We start from the raw sequence: 23,941 nt of genomic DNA, 5'->3' as shown, positions 1-23,941 counted from the left end.
TATTAGATACGATATATATATATTGAGTGGCCAGAAAATTATGCGTTCAGAGATCATAATAATCTGGCCTCTCAGTGTATAGTATCCATTCCTTGTCCTCGAGGATCCAAGTATCTATACTAATAAAAACCTAGGTGGCACTCGCATGTGACGTTGCCACAAGATGGCTGCCACAAGATGGCCAAGTGCACAGAGGAGGCGGGGTCCAGCAGCAACTTCGTGTGGTGAGGCCTGGGGTTCCCAGCATCTCCTCCACCTCACGGAGAGCAGGCGGGTCCCGGTGGAGAAGGCAGGTTGTGCCCGGGGAGGGCAGTTGTGGGGAATCAGGCCAGCTGGGGAGCAGTTAGGTGTCAATCAGGCCGGCAGGGGAGTGGTTAGGGGGTGATCAGGCTGGCAGGCAGAAGTGGTTAGGGGCAATCAGGCAGGCAGGCAGGTAGGCAGGCAAGTGGTTATGAGCCAGCAGTCCTGGATTGTGAGAGGGATGTCCAACTGCCGGCGTAGGCCCGATCCTGTACATCCCCCAAGGGGTCCCAGATTGGAGAGAGTGCAGGCCGGGCTAAGGGACACCTTCCCCCACCCCTGTGCATGAATTTCATGCACTGGGCCACTAGTAAATCTAAAATGGTAATGGGCTTCTTCAGTCCAAAGGCTTTGCAGTAGAGTGTCTCCAGTTTCACAAAAGTAAATAAAAGCAGCAGCTAACGTCTTTTCAGCTTCTTGACCTCTCCGCATTTTGTTGCTTCTTCCTCCCATCTCATTTCCTCTAAGTCATCTTGCATACCTGGTCTTAAACTCTTTGCTTCTTCATCTTTGTATTTTTTTTTTCATCATAGCCAAAGAATATGCTTAGATATTTCTTCCTGAGACTCTCCTTCATCTTTGATAAAATCTTCCATTTTGGAGTCATAGTTCTCATCTTCCTCCTTTTCATATTCTCACTGTCTTTTGTAACCACCAGGGAAGGGAAACCCTTGAGAACGTTGGGCAGATCTGTAGCCAGCTCCATTCATCTGTCCATTGGTAGGCCGGGTAATGATATTGTTTCTGAGACAAAAGTGCATTTGGGCTTATGGGGGGATCTAAGCTACTAACTATTCACCCAGGTCCCAAGCTGCTCACTGGTCTTCTAGGGCCTGAACTGCTGACAGTCTGTCCAGCTGAAACTGTGCCACTTACTGATTGCCCAGAGCCACTGACTGACCGCTTGGGGGGCACTGTGCCACTCATTGGTCGTCGGTTATGTGGATTGTGTACAGGCCACCACCCAGAGTCACCAGAACTGACCACTGACTTCCTAGAACCACCTGAGCCACTGATGGGTCATCCAGAGCCACCTGTACTGCTGACTGTCCTTCCAGGAGGATTTAAGTCACTGGCTGGCCTCTTGGTCCCACTGATTGATCGCTCAGGTCCTGAGCTGGAGCTGCCATTCTGGTGCCTGGGCATGGAGCCAGAACTAACCATAGGCTGAAGACTCCCTGTGATGGGCTGCCCAGGAGCTGGGCTGGAGCTGCTGCCTGACGGCCTGACACTTGGACTCTTAGCCTTATGTGGGGAGACCACAGGTCCAGGTCTGGAATGGCTAGGATAGAGAGGAGATTTTTGGCTGTGTGCTCAGTAACAGATTTCTGAGTCCCTTTAGCAGAAGTCTTTGGAACACTTGGTGAAAAGGTGCTCAGTGGGTCTTTCCAGCCACATTGAAAACAGGCCTGTCATGGTCCTTCTGAAGTGAGGCTTGGGAACAGTTGCTAGATCCTACTTTGGTCCTCTCTCCTGGCATGGATTTGGATGAAAACAATCCTAAATGTTTCTTATTATCTGTGTGGGGTCTGGATTTATTCTCAGCATGAGGAAGGGGAGTACCTTTGGAAGAAGGATGCTTGTCCCTGGAAACTCTGCTAGGTATTGTGCCCATACTTTCAGTATGAGAGGGCACCATTTTGGTCAGAGGTAGTCCTGCATCTGCTTCAGGCTTCTTTTTCTTATGTCTTCATTCAAGAAGTTTTCACTCCCTAAGTTCTTGTGCAATCATAGGCCACTTTTCTGTGTGTTTTTTTTTTTCACTGCCTTGATTTCCACTGGTTCATACTGTTGGAAGCTAGCCATTGTCTTCCCTATCAGAAAAGTGTAAACAAGGAATGCAAAAGGCTCATCAACATTGAGTTCTGGCAAGGGCCAAAGCTATGCACTGATTGTTTAGTTGAGACAATGGTGGCTCAAGCAATTTCCTGACCAACTAGACTCAAAGATTTCTTTACTAATATTTACTGACCTTTAAGATAGTCTTTCTGTTACCAGAATTGCCTGCCTGACTAAGGGCAATATGTGTATCTAAAATTGAATAAAAGGCTGGCAGGGCCTGGGCACCAGTGAAGTCCTTGCCCTTGCATTGGACTCTCCGACTGGCCCCCATTATTTCCAAATTATTATTTCTTGTCTTGTCTCATCATTTGCCCACAGCCCTTCTGCAGATCCCAAACCCAGAACCAAGCAGGACATGGACTCTCACATCATACAGCTTTTTCACAGCCAGCCTGAGTAGGTCAGTGATGTTCATGATGGTGGGGCACTTTTAAGGGGGACCTTTGGTTTACTTTCAACTTTGGGAGGAGGTTCTTGCTCTGATGCTGCTTGATTGTATTCTAAGAATTCTTCCATTTCATACCGTTGGTCTGTTCCCTGACTAGTGGCTTTCCATTGCCTGTCTTTTCTTTAACTTTTCCTCAACAGGAATCCCATTTAACCATGGAAATTGTCCTTTGTCCTCTTGGCCATAGCTCTTGCTTTCTTCTCATGTTCTAGCTCAATTCACTTTTTCACTAGTTCTTTTCTCCTTTTTTTTTTTTTTTTTTCCCTCTAAGGCTGTTTGTCCGAGCTCCTCCACTTTTCTTCTGAGAAAAGCTTGTATGCTGCTGATTGGACACCCTTAACTTTGGGGTCTTTTTTGGGTGGACCCACTGCCAAACTATACCTTTTCGGTATGCTGTTGGCTCCTTGTCCTTTAGAAGCTATCATGAGAATTTCCCTGAAATCCATGTTGACCAAACTGGATAAAATGGGACGGCTCTCAGAGGGGAATGAAAGCGCATCTTACCAAGTGGCCAGCTGCAGCCAAATGAACTGGCTGGCCACCTCTTTCTTACCTCTACTCAGCACGACCAATTCCGGCGGTGTCCCAGGCGGTCTGCCTGTCCCCTTCCTCAAGCAGCCTATATCCTTACAAGTCCAATGCTGCGCTCCCACCTTTGAAACTTTAAATAAAAGTTTTACATCCACAAGATAAATTAGTAGGTTGTTCCGCATTCATTGACATAATCATTCAGTTGAGAATAAGTTACTTCAGCTTAATTGTTAAATCTCAGTTCAGCCTGGCTGGTGTGGCTCAGTGGATTGAGTATTCTCTCAGGCACCAAGAGGCTGCTGGTTTGATTCCTGGTCAGGGCACATGCCAGGGTTGTGGGTTCAGTCCCCAGAAGGGGGCATGCAGGAGGCTGCCGATTGAAGTGATATCTCTATCTCATCAATGTTTCAGTCTCTCTCTCCCTTTCCCTTCCTCCCTCTCTGAAAATCAGTATTACCATATATTTTTTAAAATCTTTGTTCAGGAAATGGTGATAGACATGTACTCCCAAAATGTCTGAATACTTGCTTATATGGTGAAGAAACAAAAGTTCATATTGATTTTTTTTGCTAACAATCAATAATCTTACTCATTTCACATTTTTTAATTTATTTCAGAGAGAAAGAGAGAGATAACATGCATATAAATACATATCCTTTAAAACAGTACATGAAATATATAATCAAAGAAAATATACAATGGCAACAAAACATAAGATGCCTAGGAATGATCTTAACAAAAATGTGCACAATCTGTATAAATAAAATTTTTAAATGCTACCCAATAACTGACACTTGAACAACGGGACAGTAACATCGTATTCTTGGGTAAAAAACAACAACAAACCATAATGATGTCAATCTCCCAATGTTGATTATAAATTTATTATGATTTGATTAAAATATCAGCAAGATTTTTAAGACCAAAACAAGCTCATTTAAGTTCACATGTTCAAATGAAAAACGTAAAAAAAAATTCTGGCCTGGCCAGCATGGCTCAGTGGTTGACCCATTAATAAGGAGGTTACAGCCGAAACCGGTTTGGCTCAGTGGATAGAGCGTCGGCCTGCGGACTGAAGGGTCCCAGGTTCGATTCCGGTCAAGGGCACGTACCTGGGTTGCGGGCACATCCCCAGTGGGGGGTGTGCAGGAGGCAGCTGATCGATGTTTCTCTCTCATCGATGTTTCTAACTCTCTATCCCTCTCCCTTCCTCTCTGTAAAAATATCAATAAAATATATTTAAAAAAAAAATAAGGAGGTTACAGTTTGGTTCCTGGTCAGGTCACATGTCCTGATTGCAGGCTTGATCTCCCTAGTGGGGAGCATGCAGGAGACAGCTGATCGATGATTCTCTCTCATCATTGATGTTTCTCTGTCTCCCTCTCTTTCCTCTCTGAAATTAATAAAAATATTTTTAAAATAAAATTCTGAAAAAAATGAATGAATAAAAGCTACCCAAACAGACAGAATAATGTATCTACACTAATAAAAGAGTAAGATGCAAATTGACCATACCTTTTGATGCCCACCAGCCAATCAGGAGTGAGTATGCAAATTAACCCAACAAAGATGCCGGGTTAATTTGCAGGCGCCGAGCAGCCAGGGGTGGGGCGGGACACTTGCATCATTGTCATGGTGATGATGCAGGTGTTCTGCACTGCCCCGGCCACTCCGGGCAACTGGGCAACGTGGCAAGGCAGAAAGGCGGCTCCAGGCCAGAGCGAAAAGGTGGCTCCAGAGCGAAGGCAGTGCTGGCAGCCAGGGTAAGGAAGGCCCATTCTTGCACGAATCTTCATGCATCAGGCCTCTAGCTGTGTTATAAAGCTACAGTAATTAAAAAACTTGGATAATGTCCTGTGAATAGATAAACTGATAGAACAGAAAACAAAGTCCAGTAATAGACTCAAATACATATGGAAATTAGGTAAAATAAAAGTATCTCTTTAGATCAGTGGGAAAATATGCATTATATAATAAAGAGTGTTGGAACAACTGAATGGTGAAAAATATTGAACCAAAAATTAACTCATTTTACTCATAACTAATATAAAAACTGAAAGCTACCGAAAACCTAAGGGTAGAAAGATATCAAAAGTGAAAGAATGGAAAAAAAATATATTAAGCGAATATAAACCAAATAAAAAGTATATGATAACACAGGAGACTTGAAGGCAAAAAGCATTACTATAAATAAAGAGCACTTCATATGAATAATTGCATTTTACCAGGAATATCCAAATTCACAAGCACTTCATAACATGAAATCAAAGTACATAGAAGAGACTTACAAGGGAAACTAGATACATTTGTAATCCTAATAAGTTTAACGCACCTCTCTCATTCAGAGACAGAGCATACCTCTTTCAGAACCAATAGCCTCACACAAAGACTTCAGTAAGGATGTAAAACACTTCAACAACCTGAGCAGCAAACTGCATTCAACAATCATATAACCCACTGTACCCAACAACCTTTCCTGCTGAAAGGCACTAAGGTATTATTCCCAAGTTGCACATGCATACAAATCCTTTGGTTGATCTCTTCCCTTCCCCCCACCCTCCCCTGCCTTCGCTCTGAGGTTGGATGGTCTGTTTGATGCTTCTAAGTCTCTGGATTTATTTTTGTTCATCAGTTTATTTTGTTCATTATATTCCGCAAATAAGTGAGATCATGTGATATTTATCTTTCTCTGACTGGCTTATTTCACTCAGCATAATGCTCTCCAGGCCCATTCATGCTATTGTGAATGGTAAGAGTTCTTTCTTTTTTTTTTACAGCTACATAGTATTCCATTTTGTAAATGTACCATAGTTTTCTAATCCACTCATCTGTTGATGGGCTGTTAGGCTGTTTTCAAAACTTAGCTATTGTAAATTGTGCTGTTGTGAACATAAGGATGCATATAATTTTTCCGATTGGTGCTTCTGATTTCTTGGGATATATTCCTAGAAGTGGGATTACTGGGTCAAATGGGAGTTTCATATTTAAGTTTTTTAGGAAATTCTATACTGTTTTCCACAGTGGCTGCAACAGTCTGCATTCCCACCAGCAGTGCACGAGGGTTCCTTTTTCTCCACATCCTTGCCAGCACTTGTCTTTTCTTGATTGGTTGATGATAGGAAAGTTCTTAGTTTTAAAAGTTCTGAAATACACTCCTAAATAGCATTTCATTTAGCTCTTAGAGATGCTCCACTATAGCCACCCCCTTGTCCTGCTGACCTGCACTGACCTGCTACTCCCAAGATGCACACGAGATGGCAGTGGAGGAGCATTTCAATTATTTTTCAAGTGAACCTGCTGGACTATGAAGCAGGTGTAAACTAACTTCAAAGAATTGAAATTATACACAATATGTTTCTTGTTGTCATTGTAGTTAATCCAAAAAACAGGAACTGAAGTACCTAGAAACTCCTGAGCCTCTAGTTTATAAATAATAAGCTAGACTGTTGTGATAGCAACACAAGTTTTCCCTTTGCTCACCAAGGCTGGTCTCTTAGACTAAAGAGAATAAAAATTCCTCCTAATTTTTTAGCCCAAAGTGGCTCCTTTCATAATCTGCACCTCTTCCTGTGCAATCCCAGCAGTTCTGAGAAAGGGAAACCCTAAAGCTTGGGGTCCCTGGAATCTACCTGAGCCTGGTTCTAAGATTTACAAGCAATGTTCTTTTTAACACAGAACAGATTTCTCAAGGTTTTCATTTTGTAACTTGGAAAAAAAACACCCTTTTTTTGGTTGATCCACAACCTGAGGATATTTTCTCCATTGATCTTTTAGAGAGTGGAAGGGAGGGAGGGAGCAGGAAAAAGAGAGAAAAATCAATATGAGGGAGACACATCAATTGGTTGCCTTTTGTACTCATGGGGTATCAAACCTGCAACCCAGGTACATGCCCTTGACTGGGAATCAAACCTGCAACTCTTCCCAGTGCGAGCTGACCCTCTAACCACTGAGCAACACCGGTCAGGACAAATTCTCCTGTTTTATAGTGTAGTTCATTCATTGCTGACAGTCCAAGCCTCAGCACCTTGGCTCTGCCTCCAGAGAGACTGTAAGATGGGACCACGCAGCTCAGGTAAGCAGTGCACTCCAGAATTCTGGTGTTCAGCCTGCAGTATATGCTCATGAAAAGTGTTCTCTCAGGAAATGCTCACTAATGGCTACCCCATCTCTCATATCAGAAAAAATCCTGCTGGTTGTCCTGTATCTGTGACCTGCTGTTTGCCCCGTGTCCCAACACCACTTATTTTATAAAGCACATTTTCACAACTGATCTAAGGAGACATCTTTATCTTACAAAATTTACTGACGGATTTCGGTAACTTACTAAACCTTCTATTCTGTTCAATTAATTCACATACAAATGGATGTGAAAAACAATGAGGAAACATTTGGTATATAAAACGCTTTGGGACATGGTAGAGTGAAGCATAATAGTAATTCCTCCTCTGGAAAACCTGCTATTTGAAATTCTCTGCTATTTTTAGATAGTCCCTTGCTCTGTAAGTCAACTCTGTCATTTTTAGATGGTCTCTTATTCTGTAAAATAACTTTGCTTTTTAGCTTAAATAATAGGAAAGATAAACTTAACTGCCTGACCTTCCAAGCTAGCCATCCAACATAAGGGGCTGATACAATGATACTGATATGTACTCCCATACCAGGTGTCTGTATAGATATGCTATGTACTCAAGGTTACAAGTTGTCTATATAGATATGACAGGTGTTTGTTAGATATGATATATACTCAAGGTTACAAGCTGTCTGCAAAAAAACCTTACACAAAGACCTAGAATGATATAATAAGGGAATACTCCTTCCTGTGATTGTTCAGAATTTGACAGAGGTATTCTGCTCTGACCCTGTGCGAAATAAAGATGACTCCTAACTAATTGACCCATTACGGTGTCTTGTCTAGCTCGCTGATTTAGGATCCAACATTTGGAGGCCCCAGCAAGATAAGAGACAGGTGCCTACCGGCACCTGGTATCAGATGCCTGGATGGACGGCCTCGCCTGCCTGGCTACTAGGCCATGAGGATTTCTAAGGGGAGGTACCACCTCATGAAGTACCAGGGCCCTGGAGACGCTTCTTGGTGGTCTTGACAGCCAGACAAGGGACACCTGACATGCCACTACATTCTTTATGAGTCATCAGAAAGAAAGCTGCCTGAGGTGAGTGAATTCAAATTCCACCTGTTGACCTGGCAGCAAGCCTTTGGCCACCTGAGCACTTTTAGGTGCTCACTGGGCCAAGCCCAACCACTGGGGTTCGTCACCACTTCTGGCTTTCCACGTGGCCCCTCCAATTGATGACATTGGAATTTCTGGCCGGTCCCCGGGCCCCAAACCCTTGTCCACTAGAGCAGTTCAGGCTGTCCATGTGGCCCCGCACCTTGATGACGTCACCACTTCTGGCTGGTCCCTGGGCCAAGTCCTTATCCACTTGAGCACTTTTGGCTGTCCACGTGCCCCCTCCCCCTTGATGACGTCAACACTTCCTGCTGGCCCTTGGGGCCCAAACCCTTATCCACCTGAGCACTTCTGGCTGTCCCAGTGGCCCCTCCCCATTGAGGATGACAGCACTTCTGGCCCGACATCGGGCACCAAGCCCTTATCCACCTGAGCGTTTCTGGCTGTCCATGTGGCCTCTTCCCCTTGATGATGTCAGCACTTCAGGCTGGTCACCGAACCTCAAGCCCTTGTCCACCAGAGCATTTCTGGATGCTCACCTGGGCCAGACCATATCCTTGGTCACCTCAGCATTTCTGGCTGTCCACCTGGCCCCACACCATTGATGACATAAACACTTCCTGCTGGTCCTTGGACCCCAAGCCCTTATCCACCTGAGCACTTCTGGCTGTCCCAGTGGCCCCTCCCCCTTGTTGACAGTAGCACTTCTGGGCCAACATCGGGCACCAAGCCCTTATCCACCTTAGCGTTTCTGGCAGTCCATGTGGCATCTCCCCCTTGATGACATCAGCACTTCAGGCTGGTCACCGAACCTCAATCTGATGTCTACCAGAGCACTTCTGGCTGCTCACCTGGGCCAGCACATATCCTTGGTCACCTCAGCACTTCCGGCTGTCAACCTGGCCCATCCGCCCTGATGATATGAGCAGTTTGAGCTGGTCACCTGGCCCCAACCCTTGTTCATGTGACTATTTCCGGCCGTTCCCCAGGCCCTTGTTCGCCTGACTAATGAGCAACACTGGCCAGCTACTTACCTTTTAAGAAAAGGGGTGACTTCCCAATCTCTGGAAGTTGGCTGAACGGCCTAACAACCACAGCCCCAGGTCACCTTAGGCTCACAGACTGCCTAATCCCCGGTGTGGAGGGTGGCAAGCAGGGGGCCGCCAGAACTCCTTTAAGACAATCATGGGCATACATGAACACAGGGACGCCCCATACTCCCCAACATAGGAGCATCTCATTCTGGAATGACCTACCAAACAGACAGCCTTGCCTCTGGACTATAAATTCTGGGAAAAGCAGTGTTGAAGCCCTGAAAACCCATTCCATACTGAGAGCAAAGACCTGCCCCCTCAATGGTCATTAAAATTTCACTGCCAACTGAGGGCCAGCTATTTACTTAATACCTGGGGAATGTCCTTCCGTGAGGAAAGGTACATTCTCAATGCCTTCCTAAGTATGGACCACAGGAAGTTGGGGCGTTTGCGAACTCGTGGGATCCTCCAATGCATTTTCCAGGTTCTAACAGCCTTTACACTTGACCACTTCCAGCTGTTGACCTGGCAGCAAACCTTTGTCTACCTGAGCATTTCTGGGTGTTCACTGGGACAGGCCCAACCACACCACTTCGTCACCACTTCTGGCTGTCCACATGGGCGGTCCCCTTGATGTCGTCAGCACTTCCGGCAGGTACCCAGGCACCAAAACCTTAACCACCTTAGCACTTCGGGCTGTCAATGTGGCCCCTCCCCCCTGATGATGTCAGCACTTCCATCTGGTCCTGGTCCCCAAGCCCTTGTCCAGCAGAGCACTTCCGGCTGTTCACCTGGGCCAGCAAATATCCACGGTCACCTCAGCACTTCCGCCTCTCCACCTGGCCCCTCCCCATTGATGATATGAACACTTTAAACTGGTTACCGGCCCCAACCCTAGTTCATGTGACTATTTCCCACTGTTTCCCAGGCCCTTGTTTGCCTCACCAATGAGTCACAGTGGCTGGCTACTTAGTTACTAAGAAGAGGGGTGACTTCCCAATCTCTGGAAGTTGGCTTCAGGGCCTAACAACAACAGCCCCAGGTCACCTTATGCTCATGGATTGCCTCTTTCCTGGTGGGAGAGTGGCAAACAGGAAACCAACAGCACTCCTTTAAGAGAACCCTGGACTTCCATGAGGCCAGGGATCCCCCATGCTCCCCAACATGGGGGCATCTCACCCTGGAATGACCTGTGACTATGGCAGTCCTGCCTATGGGCATTGAAATCTGGGAAACAGCAGGGTTGAGGCCCTGAAAACCTTTTCCAAACTGGGAAAAAAGACCTGCCCCCACCAATGGTCACTTAAATTTCGTAGCAAACTGAAGGCCAGCTTTTTGCTGTCCTTCCGTTAGGAGAGCTACCTTCTCGCTGCCTTCCAGAGTATGGACCACAGGACGTTGGGCAGTTTCCGACCTCTTGGGATCCTCCAATGTATTCTCCTAGCTCTAACAGCGTTTACACTTGACCACTTTCAGCTGTTGACCTGGCAGCAAGCCCTTGTTTACCTGAAGATTTCTGGCTGTTCACTGAGACAAGCGCAACTACTCGGCCTCCTTACCACTTCTGGCTGTCCATGAGGCCCCTGCCCCTTGGTGACGTCATACTTCAGGCAGGTCTCCGGGCCACAAACCCATAATGACATGAGCACTTCAGCCTCTACACGTGGCCCCTCCCCCGTGATGACGTCAGCACTTCCTGCTGGTCCCCGGTCCCCAAGCCTTTATCCACCAGAGCACTTCCAGCTGTTCACCTGGGCCTGACACATTCTTGGTCAACTCAGCAATTCTGACTGTCCACCTGGCGCCTCTCCATTGACGATATGAACACTTTAAACTGGTTACCGTGTTCCAACCCTTGTTCATGTGACTATTTCCCGCTGTTCCCCAGGCCCTTGTTCGCCTCACCAATAAACCACACTGGCTGGCGCTTAGCTCATAAGAAAAGGGGTGATTTTCCGATCTCTGGAAGTGGGATTAAGGGCTTAACACCCACAACCTCAGGTAAACTCTTGTCCACAGACTGCCTCTTCTCCGGTGGAATGGTGTCAAGCAGCGCGCCTCCAGCACTCCTTTCAGACAACCCAGGGTGTCCATGAGGCCAGGGATCCACCAAGCTCTCTAAAATGGGGGCATCTCACCCTGCAGTTACCTGTGACTCTGACAGACCTACAAAAGGGATTTGAAATATGGGAAACCGCAGTGATGAAACCCTGAAAAGCCTTTCCAAACTGGGAGCAAAGGCCTGGCCCTCAATGGTCACTTATATTTAGTAGGGAACTGAGAACCAGCTTTTTGCTTAATTCCTGGGGAAATGTCCTTCCAGGAGGAGAGCTACATTCTTGATGCCTACCAGAGTATGGACTACAAGAAGTTCGGTAGTTTCCGACCTCTTGGGATCCTCCAGTGTATTCTCCTGGCTCTACCAGCCTTTATACTTGACCACTTCCAGCTGTGACCACTTCCACTGCCTGGCAGTAGGCCTGGTCTACCTGAGGTTTTCTGACTGTTCACTGGGACAAGTCCAACCACAAGGTCTCCTTATCACTTCTGGCTGTCAACGTGGCCCCTCCCCTTGATGACGTCAGCAGTCTCAGCTGGTCCTGGGCCCCAAAATCTAAACCACCTGAACACCTTGGGCTTTCCACTGGGAACCTCCCCCATGATGACGTCATCACGTCTGGTCAGTACCCGGACCAAACTCATAACCACCTGAGCACTGCAGCGTCTACACGTGCCCTGCCCCCACATCCCTGTGAATAACATCAGCACTTCCTATAGGTACACGATCCCCAACCCTTAATCCAACACAGCACATCTGGCTGTTCACCTGGCCCTCACCATATCCTTGGTCACCTCAGCAGTTCTGACTGTCCACGTGGCGCTTCCCCCTTGATGACATGAACGCTTTAAACTGGTTAGCGGGTCCCAACCCTTGTTCATTTGACTATTTCCCACTGTTCCTTAGGCTCTTGTTCACCTCACAAATGAGCGACACTGGCTGGCTACTTAGCTCTTAAGAATAGGTCTGATTTCCCAGCTCTGGAAGTTGGCTTAAGGACCTAACATCCACAGCCCCAGGCAATCTTCCGCTCACAGACTGCCTATTCTCTGGTGGGATGTTAGCGAGCAGTTTTCCCCCAGCACTTTTTTAAGATAACCCTTGGTTTCCGTGATGCCGGGAACCTCATGACCACAAACACAGGGTCATCTCACCCTGCAGTGACCTGCGACTCTGACAGCCCTGCATGTGGGCTTTGAAATCCCCGAAATAGCAGTGTTGAGTCCCTGAAAACCCTTTTCAAACTGGGAACAAAGACCTGACCCCTCCATGGTCACTTAAATGTCGTAGCGAACTGAGGGCCAGCTTTTTACATAATTACTGTGAAACTGTCCTTCCGAGAGGATAGGGACCTTCCCGCTGCCTTCAAGAGCATAAACCACAGGATGTTGGGGAGTTTTCTTCCTGTTGGGATTCTCCAATGCATTCCCTGGCTCTACCAGCCTTTACACTTGAACACTTCTAGCTGTTGGCCTGGCAGCAAGCCCTGATCTACCTGAGGTTTTCTGGCTGTTCACTAGGACAAAAACAACCCCTCGGCCTTGTTACCACTTCTGGCTTCCAGGTGACCCCTCCCTTTGATGATGTGAGAGGACTCAGTCGGTCGTGGCCCCAAAATCTTAACCACCTGAACACCTTTTGCTGCCCACCTGGCCCTTACCCCTTGATTATATCAGCACTTCCGGAAGGTACCAGGGCCCCAATCCCATAAACACCTGAGCACTTTAGCCTCCCGAGGTGGCCCCTTCCCCTTGATGATGTCAGCACTTCCTGCTGGTCCCCGATCCCCAACCTTTATCCACCAGAGCACTTCCAGCTGTTCACCTGGGCCTTAAAATATCCTTGATCATCTCAGCCCTTCGGACTGCCTTCTGGCAACTCCCAATTGATGATATGAACACTTTAAACTGGTTACTGAGTCCCAACCCTTGTTCATGTGACCATTTCCCTCTGTTCCCAAGGCCCTAGGTCACCTCACAAAGGGGCCAGGCCATAAGTTCAGAAGAACTGGCGTGATTTTCCGATCTCTGGAAGTTGTATTAAGGGCTTAACACCCACAACCTCAGGTAAACTCTTGTTCACAGACTGCCTCTTCTCCGGTGGAATGGTGTCCAGCAGGGCGCCACCCAGCAGTTCTTTCAGACAACCCAGGCTGTCCATGAGGCCACGGATCCACCAAGCTCTCTAAAATGGGGGCATCTCACCCTGCAGTTACCTGTGACTCTGACAGCCCTACATATGGGCTTTGAAATCCCGAAATAGCATTGTTGAGTCCCTGTAAACCCTTTCCAAACTGGGAACAAAGACCTGACCCCTCCATGGTCACTTAAATGTCGTAGCGAACTGAGGGCCAGCTTTTTACATAATTACTGTGAAATTGTCCTTCCGAGAGGATAGGTACTTTCCCACTGCCTTCCAGAGCATAAACCACAGGAAATTGGGGAGTTTTCGTCCTCTTGGGATTCTCCAATGCATTCCCTGGCTCTACCAGCCTTTACACTTGAACACTTCTAGCTGTTGACCTGGCAGCAACCCTGATCTACCTGAGGATTTCTGGCTGTTCACTAGGACAAGCACAACCACTCTTCTTCTTTAGCACTTCTGGCTTCCAGGCGACCCCTCCCCTTGATGATGTCAGAGGACTCAGTTGGTCCTGGCCCCAAAATCTTAACCATCGGAACACCTTAAGCTGTCCACGTGGCCCTTACCCCTTGATTATATCAGCACTTCAGGAAGGTACCAGGGCCCCAATCCCATAAACATCTGAGCACCTCAGCCTCAACACGTGGCCCCTTCCCCGTGATTACGTCAGCACTTCCTGCCGATACCCAATTCCCAAACCTTTATCCACCACAGCACTTCCAGCTGTTCACCTGGGCCTTAAAATATACTTGGTCATCTCAGCCCTTCGGACTGCCTTCTGGCAACTCCCAATTGATGATATGAACACTTTAAACTGGTTACTGAGTCCCAACCCTTGTTCATGTGACCATTTCCCGATGTTCCCCAGGCCCTTGGTCACCTCACAAAGGAGCCAAACTGGCTGGCCCTAAGTTCATAAGAACTGGGGTGATTTTCCAATCTCTGGAAGTTGGCTTAAGGGCTTAACACCCACAACCTCAGGTAAACTATTGTTCACAGACTGCCTCTTCTCCGGTGGAATGGTGTCCAGGAGCGCACCTCCAGCACTCCTTTCAGACAACCCAGGGTGTCCATGAGGCCAGGGATCCACCAAGCTCTCTAAAATGGGGGCATCTCACCCTGCAGTTACCTGTGACTCTGACAGACCTACAAAAGGGATTTGAAATATGGGAAACCACAATGATGAAACCCTGAAAAGCCTTTCCAAACTGGGAGCAAAGGCCTGGCCCTCAATGGTCACTTATATTTAGTAGGGAACTGAGAGCCAGCTTTTCGCTTAATTCCGGGGGAAATGTCCTTCCATGAGGAGAGCTAAATTCTTGATGCCTTCCAGAGTATGGACCACAGAAAGTTCGGCAGATTGCAACCTCTTGGGATCCTCCAGTGTATTCTCCTGGCTCTACCAGCCTTTACACATGACCACTACCAGCTGTTGACCTGGCAGTAGGCCTGGTCTAACTGAGGTTTCCTGACTGTTCACTGGGACAAGTCCAACCACAAGGTCTCCTTATCACTTCTGGCTGTCAACGTGGCCCCTCCCCTTGATGACTTCAGCAGTCTCAGCTGGTCCTGGGCCCCAAAATCTAAACCACCTGAACACCTTGGGCTTTCCACTGGGAACCTCCCCCATGATGACGTCATCACTTCTGGCCAGTACCCGGACCCAAATTCATAACCACCTGAGCACTACAGCCTCTACGCGTGCCCTGCCTCCACACCCCCATGAATGACATCAGCACTTCCTATAGGAACACGATCCCCAACCCTTAATCCACCAGATCACTTCCGGCTGTTCACCTGGCCCTCTCCATATCCTTGGTCACCTCAGCAGTTCTGACTGTCCAGGTGGTGCTTCGCCCTTGATGACATGAACGCTTTAAACTGGTTATCGGGTCCCAACCCTTGTTCATTTGGCTATTTCCCACTGTTCTTTAGGCTCTGGTTCACCTCACAAATGAGTGACACTGGGTGACTACTTAGCTCTTAAGAATAGGGCTGATTTCCCAAGCTCTGAAATTTGGCTTAAGGACCTAACACCCACAGCCCCAGGCAATCTTCCGCTCACAGTCTGCCTCTTCTCTGGTGGAATGTTGGCCAACAATTTGCCCCCAGCACTTCTTAAAGATAACCCTTGGTTTCCGTGAGGCTAGGATCCCAATGACCCCAAACACGGAGTCATCTCACCCTGCAGTGACCTGCGACTCTGACAGCCCTGCATATGGACTTAGAAATCCAGGAAATAGGAGTGTTGAGGCCCTGAAAACCCTTTGCAAACTGGGATAAAAGACTTTACCCATCCTTGGTCACTTAAAAGTCTTAGCGAACTGAGGGCCATATTTTTACTTAATTACTTGGAAACTGTCCTTCTTAGAGGATAGGTATATTCCCGCTGCCTTCCAGAGTATAAACCACAGGAAGTTGGGGAGTTTCCATCCTCTTGGGATTCTCCAATACATTCCCCTGGCTCTACCATCCTTTACATTTGAACACATCCAGCTGTTGGCCTGGCAGCAAGCCCTGATCTACCTAAGGATTTCTGGCTGTTCACTAGGACAAAAACAACCCCTCGGCCTTGTTACCACTTCTGGCTTCCAGGTGACCCCTCCCTTAGGTGATGTGAGAGGACTCAGTCGGTCCTGGCCCCAAAATCTTAACCACCTGAACACCTTTCGATGTCAATGTGGCCCTTCCCCCTTGATTATATCAGCACTTCCGGAATGTACCAGGGCCCCAATCCCATAACCACCTGAGCACTTTAACCTCCCGAGGTGGCCCCTTCCCCTTGATGACGTCAGCACTTCCGGCTGGTCCCCGGGCCACAAACCCATAAACACCTGAGCACCTCAGCATTGACACTTGGCCCCTTCCCCTTGATTATGTCAGCACTTCCTGCCGGTCCCCAATCCCCAAACCTTTATCCACCACAGCACTTCCAGCTGTTCACCGGGGCCTTACAATATCCTTGGTCATCTCAGCGCTTCGGACTGCCTTCTGGCAACTCCCAGTTGATGATATGAACACTTTAAACTGGTTACTGAGTCCCAACCCTTGTTCATGTGACCATTTCCCGCTGTTCCCCAGGCCCTTGGTCACCTCACAAAGGAGCCAACCTGGCTGGCCCTAAGTTCATAAGAACTGGCGTGATTTTCCCATCTCTGGAAGTTGGCTTAAGGGCTTAACACCCACAACCTCAGGTAAACCCTTGTTCACAGACTGCCTCTTCTCCGGTGGAATGGTGTCCAGCAGGGCGCCCCCAGCAGTTCTTTCAGACAACCCAGGCTGTCCATGAGGCCACGGATCCACCAAGCTCTCTAAAATGGGGGCATCTCACCCTGCAGTTACCTGTGACTCTGACAGACCTGCAAATGGGGTTTGAAATATGGGAAACCACAGTGTTGATACCCTGAAAACCCTTTCCAAACTGGGAGCAAAGGCCTGGCCCTCAATGGTCATTTATATTTTGTAGGGAACTGAGGGCCAGCTTTACGCTTAATTCCTGGGGAAATGTACTTCCAAGAGAAGAGCTACATTCTTGATGATTTCCAGAGAATGGACCATAGGAAGTTAGGCAGTTTCCGACCTCTTGGGATCCTCCAGTGTATTCTCCTGGCTCTACCAGCCATTACACTTGACCACTTCCAGCTGTTGACCTTGCAGCAGGCCTGGTCTACCTGAGGTTTTCTGACTGTTCACTGGGACAAGTCCAACCACAAGGTCTCCTTATCACTTCTGGCTGTCAAAGTGGCCCCTCCCCTTGATGACGTAAGCAGTCTCAGCTGGTCCTGGGCCCGAAAATCTAAACCACCTGAACACCTTGGGCTTTCCACTGGGAACCTCCCCCATGATGACTTCATCATTTCTGGCCAATACCCCGACCCAAACAAATAACCACCTGAGCACTACAGCCTGTACACGTGCCCCGCCCCCACACCCCAGTGAATGACATCAGCACTTCCTATAGGTACACGATCCCCAACCCTTAATCCACCAGAGCACTTCCGGCTGTTCACCTACCCCTCACCATATCCTAGGTCACCTCAGCAGTTCTCACTGTCCACGTGGCGCTTCCCCCTTGATGACATGAACACTTTAAACTGGTTATCGGGTCCAAACGCTTGTTCATTTGACTATTTCCCACTGTTTTTTAGGCTCTGGTTCATCTCACCAATGAGTGACACTGGCTGGCTACTTAGCTCTTAAGAATAGGGCTGATTTCCCAAGCTCTGGAATTTGGCTTAAGGACCTAAAACCCACAGCCGCACGCAATCTTCCACTCACAGACTCCCTCTTCTCTGGTGGGATGTTGGCCAGCAATTTGCCCCCAGCATTCCTTTAAGATAACCCTTGGTTTCCATGAGGCTGGGATACCCCTTGACCCTAAACATGGGTCATCTCACCCTGCAGTGACCCGAGACTCTGATAGCCCTGCATATGGGCTTTGAAATCCAGGAAATAGCAGTGTTGAGGCCCTGAAAACCCTTTCCAAACTGGGAACAAAGACCTGTCCCCTTCATGGTGACTTAAATGTCGCAGCGAACTGAGGGCCAGCTTTTTACTTAATTACTGGGAAACTGCCCTTTTGAGAGGTTAGGTACCTCCCGCTGCCTTCCAGAGTATAAACCACAGGAAGCTGGGGAGTTTCCGTCCTCTTGGGATTCTCCAATGCATTCCCGTGGCTCTACCAGCCTTTACACTTGAACACTTCCAGCTGTTGGCCGAGCAGCAAACCCTGATCTACCTGAGGTTTTCTGGCTGTTCACTAGGACAAGCACAACCACTGGGCCTCGTTATCACTTCTGGCTTCCAGGTGACCCCTCCCCTTGATGATGTCAGAGGACTCAGTCGGTCCTGGCCCCAAAATCTTAACCACCTGAACACCTTAGGCTGTCCACGTGGCCCTTCCCCCTTGATTATATCAGCACTTCCGGAAGGTACCAGGGCCCCAATACCATAAACACCTGAGCACTTTAGCCTCTGAGGTGGCCCCTTCCCCTTGATGACGTCAGCACTTCCGGCTGGTCCCCGGGCCACAAACCCATAAACACCTGAGCACCTCAGCCTCGACACGTGGCCCCTTCTTCATGATTACGTCAGCACTTCCTGCCGGTCCAGATTCCCTAACCCTTTATCCACAACAGCACTTCTTTGTATTCACCTGGGCCTTACAATATCCTTGGTCTTCTCAGCCCTACAACTGCATTCTGGCAAATCCCAATTGGTTATATGAACACTTTAAACTGGTTACTGAGACCCAAACCCTTGTTCATGTGACCATTTCCCACTGTTCCCCAGGCCCTTGGTCACCTCACAAAGGAGCCAAACTGGCTGGCCCTAAGTTCATAAGAACTGGCGTGATTTTCCCATCTCTGAAAGTTGGATTAAGGGCTTAACACCCACAACCTCAGGTAAACTCTTGTCCACAGACTGCCTCTTCTCCGGTGGAATGGTGTCCAGCAGCGTGCCTCCCGCATTCCTTTTAGACAACCAAGGGTGTCCATGAGGCTAGGGATCCACCAAGCTCTCTAAAATGGGGGCATCTCACCCTGCAGTTACCTGTGACTCTGACAGACCTACAAAAGGGATTTGAAATATGGGAAACCGCAGTGATGAAACCCTGAAAACACTTTCCAAACTGGGAGCAAAGGCCTGGCCCTCAATGGTCACTTATATTTGGTAGGGAACTGAGAACCATCTTTTCGCTTAATTCCGGGGGAAATGTCCTTCCATGAGGAGAGCTACATTCTTGATGCCTACCAGAGTATGGACCACAAGAAGTTCGGTAGTTTCCGACCTCTTGGGATCCTCCATTGTATTCTCCTGGCTCTACCAGCCTTTACACTTGACCACTTCCAGCTGTGGACCTGGCAGTAGGCCTGGTCTACCCGAGGTTTTCTGACTGTTCACTGGGACAAGTCCAACCACAAGGTCTCCTTATCACTTCTGGCTGTCAAAGTGGCCCCTCCCCTTGATGACGTAAGCAGTCTCAGCTGGTCCTGGGCCCGAAAATCTAAACCACCTGAACACCTTGGGCTTTCCACTGGGAACCTCCCCCATGATGACTTCATCATTTCTGACCAATACCCCGACCCAAACTCATAACCACCTGAGCACTACAGCCTGTACACGTGCCCCGCCCCCACACCCCCGTGAATGACATCAGCACTTCCTATAGGTACACGATCACCAACCTTTAATCCACCAGAGCACTTCCGGCTGTTCACCTAGCCCTCACCATATCCTAGGTCACCTCAGCAGTTCTCACTGTCCACGTGGCGCTTCCCCATTGATGACATGAACACTTTAAACTGGTAATCGGGTCCAAACCCTTGTTCATTTGACTATTTCCCTCTGTTCTTTAGGCTCTGGTTCACCTCACCAATGAGCAACACTGGTTGGCTACTTAGCTCTTAAGAATAGGGCTGATTTCCCAAGCACTGGAATTTGGCTTAAGGACCTAAAACCCACAGCCCTAGGCAATCTTCCACTCACAGACTCCCTCTTCTCTGGTGGGATGTTGGCCAGCAGTTTGCCCCCAGCATTCCTTTAAGATAACCCTTGGTTTCCGTGAGGCCGGGATCCCCCTTGACCCTAAACACGGGGTCATCTCACCCTGCAGTGACCCGTGACTCTGACAGCCCTGCATATGGGCTTTGAAATCCAGGAAATAGCAGTGTTGAGGCCCTGAAAACCCTTTCCAAACTGGGAACAAAGACCTGTCCCCTTCATGGTGACTTAAATGTCGCAGCGAACTGAGGGCCAGCTTTTTACTTAATTACTGGGAAATTGCCCTTTTGAGAGGTTAGGTACCTCCCGCTGCCTTCCAGAGTATAAACCACAGGAAGCTGGGGAGTTTCCGTCCTCTTGGGATTCTCCAATGCATTCCCGTGGCTCTACCAGCCTTTACACTTGAACACTTCCAGCTGTTGGCCGGGCAGCAAGCCCTGATCTACCTGAGGTTTTCTGGCTGTTCACTAGGACAAGCACAACCACTGGGCCTCGTTATCACTTCTGGCTTCCAGGTGAGCCCTCCCCTTGATGATGTCAGAGGACTCAGTTGGTCCTGGCCCCAAAATCTTAACCACCTGAACACCTTAGGCTGTCCACGTGGCCCTTCCCCCTTGATTATATGAGCACTTCCGGAAGGAACCAGAGCCCCCATACCATAAACACCTGAGCACTTTAGCCTCCCGAGGTGGCCCCTTCCCCTTGATGACGTCAGCACTTCCGGCTGGTCCCCGGGCCACAAACCCATAAACACCTGAGCACCTCAGCCTCGACAAGTGGCTCCTTCCCCATGATTACGTCAGCACTTCCTGCCGGTCCAGATTCCCTAACCCTTTATCCACCACAGCACTTCTTGCTCTTCACCTGGGCCTTACAATATCCTTGGTCTTCTCAGCCCTACGACTGCCTTCTGGCAAATCCCAATTGGTTATATGAACACTTTAAACTGGTTACTGAGACGCAAAGCCTTGTTCATGTGACCATTTCCCAATGTTCCCCAGGCCTTGGTCACCTCACAAAAAAGCTAAAGTGGCTGGCCCTATGTTCATAAGAACTGGAGTGTTTTTCCGATCTCTGGAAGTGGGATTAAGGGCTAAACACCCACAACCTCATGTAAAATCTTGTCCACAGACTGCCTCTTCTCCGGTGGAATGGTGTCCAGCAGCGCGCCTCCAGCACTCCTTTCAGACAACCCAGGGTGTCCATGAGGCCAGGGATCCACCAAGCTCTGTAAAATGGGGGCATCTCACCCTGCAGTTACCTGTGACTCTGACAGACCTACAAAAGAGATTTGAAATATGGGAAACCGCAGTGATGAAACCCTGAAAACCCTTACCAAACTGGGAGCAAAGGCCTGGCCCTCAATTGTCACATATATTTTGTAGGGAACTGAGGGCCAGCTTTACGCTTAATTCCTGGGGAAATGTCCTTCCATGAGGAGAGCTACATTCTTGATGCCTTCCAGAGTATGGACCACAGGAAGTTCGGCAGTTTACGACCTCTTGGGATCCTCTAGTGTATTCTCCTTGCTCTACCAGCCGTTACACTTGACCACTTCCAGCTGTTGACCTGGCAGCAGGTCTGGTCTACCTGAGGTTTTCTGACTGTTCACTGGGACAAGTCCAACCACAAGGTCTCCTTATCACTTCTGGCTGTCAACGTGGCCCCTCCCCTTGATGACGTCAGCAGTCTCAGCTGGTCCTGGGCCCGAAAATCTAAACCACCTGAACACCTTGGGCTTTCCACCGGGAACCTCCCCCATGATGACATCATCACTTCTGGCCAGTACCTGGACCCAAACTCATAACCACCTGAGCACTACAGCCTCTACACGTGCCCCGCCCCCAGACCCCGAGAATGACATCAGCACTTCCTATAGGTACACGATCCCCAACCCTTAATCTAACAGAGCACTTCTGGCTTTTCACCTGGCCCTCACCATATCCTTTGTCACCTCAGCAGTTATGAGGGTCCACATGGCGCTTCCCCCTTGATGACATGAACACTTTAAACTGGTTATCGGGTCCCAACCCTTGTTCATTTGACTCTTTCCCACTGTTCCTTAGGCTCTTGTTTACCTCACCAATGAGCGACACTGGCTGGCTACTTAGCTCTTAGGAATAGGGCTGATTTCCCAAGCTCTGGAAGTTGGCTTAAGGACCTAACACCCACAGCCCCAGGCAATCTTCCACTCACAGAGTGCCTCTTCTCTGGTGGAATGTTGGCCGGCAGTTTGCACCCAGCATTCCTTTAAGATAACCCTTGGTTTCCGTGAGGCCGGGATCCCCCATGACCCCAAACACGGGGTCATCTCACCCTGCAGTGACATGCAATTCTGAGAGCACTGCATATGGGCTTTCAAATTAAGGAAATAGCAGTGTTGAGGCCCGGAAAACCCTTTCCAAACTGGGAACAAAGACCTGACCCTTCCATGGTACTTAAACTTCATAGCGAACTGAGGGCGAGCTTTTTAATTAATTACTGGGAAACTGTCCGTCCGAGAGAATAGGTACCTTCCTGCTGCCTTCCAGAGTATAAACCACAGGAAGTTGGGGAGTTTCCGTCAGATCGGGATTCTCCAATGCATTCACGTGGCTCTACCAGCCTTTACACTTGAACTCTTCCAGCTGTTGGCTCGCAGCAAGTCCTGATCTACCTGAGGATTTCTGGCTGTACACTAGGACAAGCACAACTACTCGGCCTCGTTGCCTCTTCTGGCTTCCAGGTGACCCCTCCCCTTGATGATTTCAGAGGACTCAGTCGGTCCTGGCCCCAAAATCTTAACCACCTGAACACCTTAGGCTGTCCAAGTGGCCCTTCCCTTTTGATTATATCAGCACTTCCGGAAGGTACCAGGGCCCCAATACCATAAACAACTGAGCACTTTACCTCCCGAGGTTGCCCCTTCCCCTTGATGACGTCACCACTTCCGGCTGGTCCCTGGGCACAAAGCCATAAACACCTGAGCACGTCAGCCTTGACATGTGGCCCTTTCCCCGTGATTACGTCAGCACTTCCTGCCAGTCCCGATCCCCAAACCTTTATTCACGACAACACTTCCAGCTGTAAACCTGGGCCTTACAATATCCTTGGTCATCTCAGCCCTTCGGACTGCCTTCTGGCAACTCCCAGTTGATGATATGAACACTTTAAACTGGTTACTGAGTCCCAAACCTTGTTCATGTGACCATTTCCCGCTGTTCCCCAGGCCCTTGGTCACCTCACAAAGGAGCCAAACTGGGTGGCTCTAAGTTCATAAGAACAGGAGTGATTTTCCTATCTCTGAAAGTTGGCTTAAGGGCTTAACACCCACAACCTTAGGTAAACTCTTGTTCAGAGACTGCCTCTTCTCTGGTGGAATGGTGTCCAGCAGGGCACCCCCAGCACTCCTTTCAGACAACCCAGGATGTCCATGAGGCCACGGATCCACCAAGATCTCTAAAATGGGGGCATCTCACCCTGCAGTTACCTGTGACTCTGACAGCCCTGCAAATGGGATTTGAAATAAGGGAAACCGCAGTGTTGATACCCGAAAACCCTTTCCAAACTCGGAGCAAAGTCCTGGCCCTCAAACGTGACTTATATTTTGTAGGGAACTGAGGGCCAGCTTTACGCTTAATTCCTGGGGAAATGTCCTTCCATGAGGAGAGCTATATTCTTGATACCTTCCAGAGTATGGACCACAGGAAGTTCGGCAGTTTCCGACCTCTTGGGATCCTCCAGTGTATTCTCCTGGCTCTACCAGGCGTTACACTTGACCACTTCCAGCTGTTGACCTGGCAGAAGGCCTGGTCTACCTGAGGTTTTCTGACTGTTCACTGGGACAAGTCCAACCACAAGGTCTCCTTATCACTTCTGGCTGTCAACGTGGCCCCCCCCTTGATGATGTCAG

General features: G+C 48.7%; 2 pseudogenes across 2 annotated transcripts; both read right to left on the bottom strand.

Moving 5' to 3' along the window:
- Positions 1 to 698: 698 nt before the first annotated feature.
- LOC308248277 (protein SPT2 homolog) lies at positions 699 to 1,227 on the bottom strand (annotated as a pseudogene). The gene has a single exon. The product of its transcript is annotated as a protein SPT2 homolog (transcript).
- A 1,219-nt stretch (positions 1,228 to 2,446) lies between these two features.
- LOC308248276 (protein SPT2 homolog) lies at positions 2,447 to 3,036 on the bottom strand (annotated as a pseudogene). Its single transcript has one exon. The product of its transcript is annotated as a protein SPT2 homolog (transcript).
- Between the last annotated feature and the right edge of the window lie 20,905 nt (positions 3,037 to 23,941).

This window comes from Plecotus auritus (genome assembly GCF_963455305.1).
Source record: "Plecotus auritus genome assembly, chromosome: 5".
NCBI classification, from domain to species: Eukaryota; Metazoa; Chordata; class Mammalia; order Chiroptera; family Vespertilionidae; genus Plecotus; species Plecotus auritus.
Note: the sequence above shows the minus strand (reverse complement) of the source record. Positions and strands in the feature narration are given on the sequence as shown.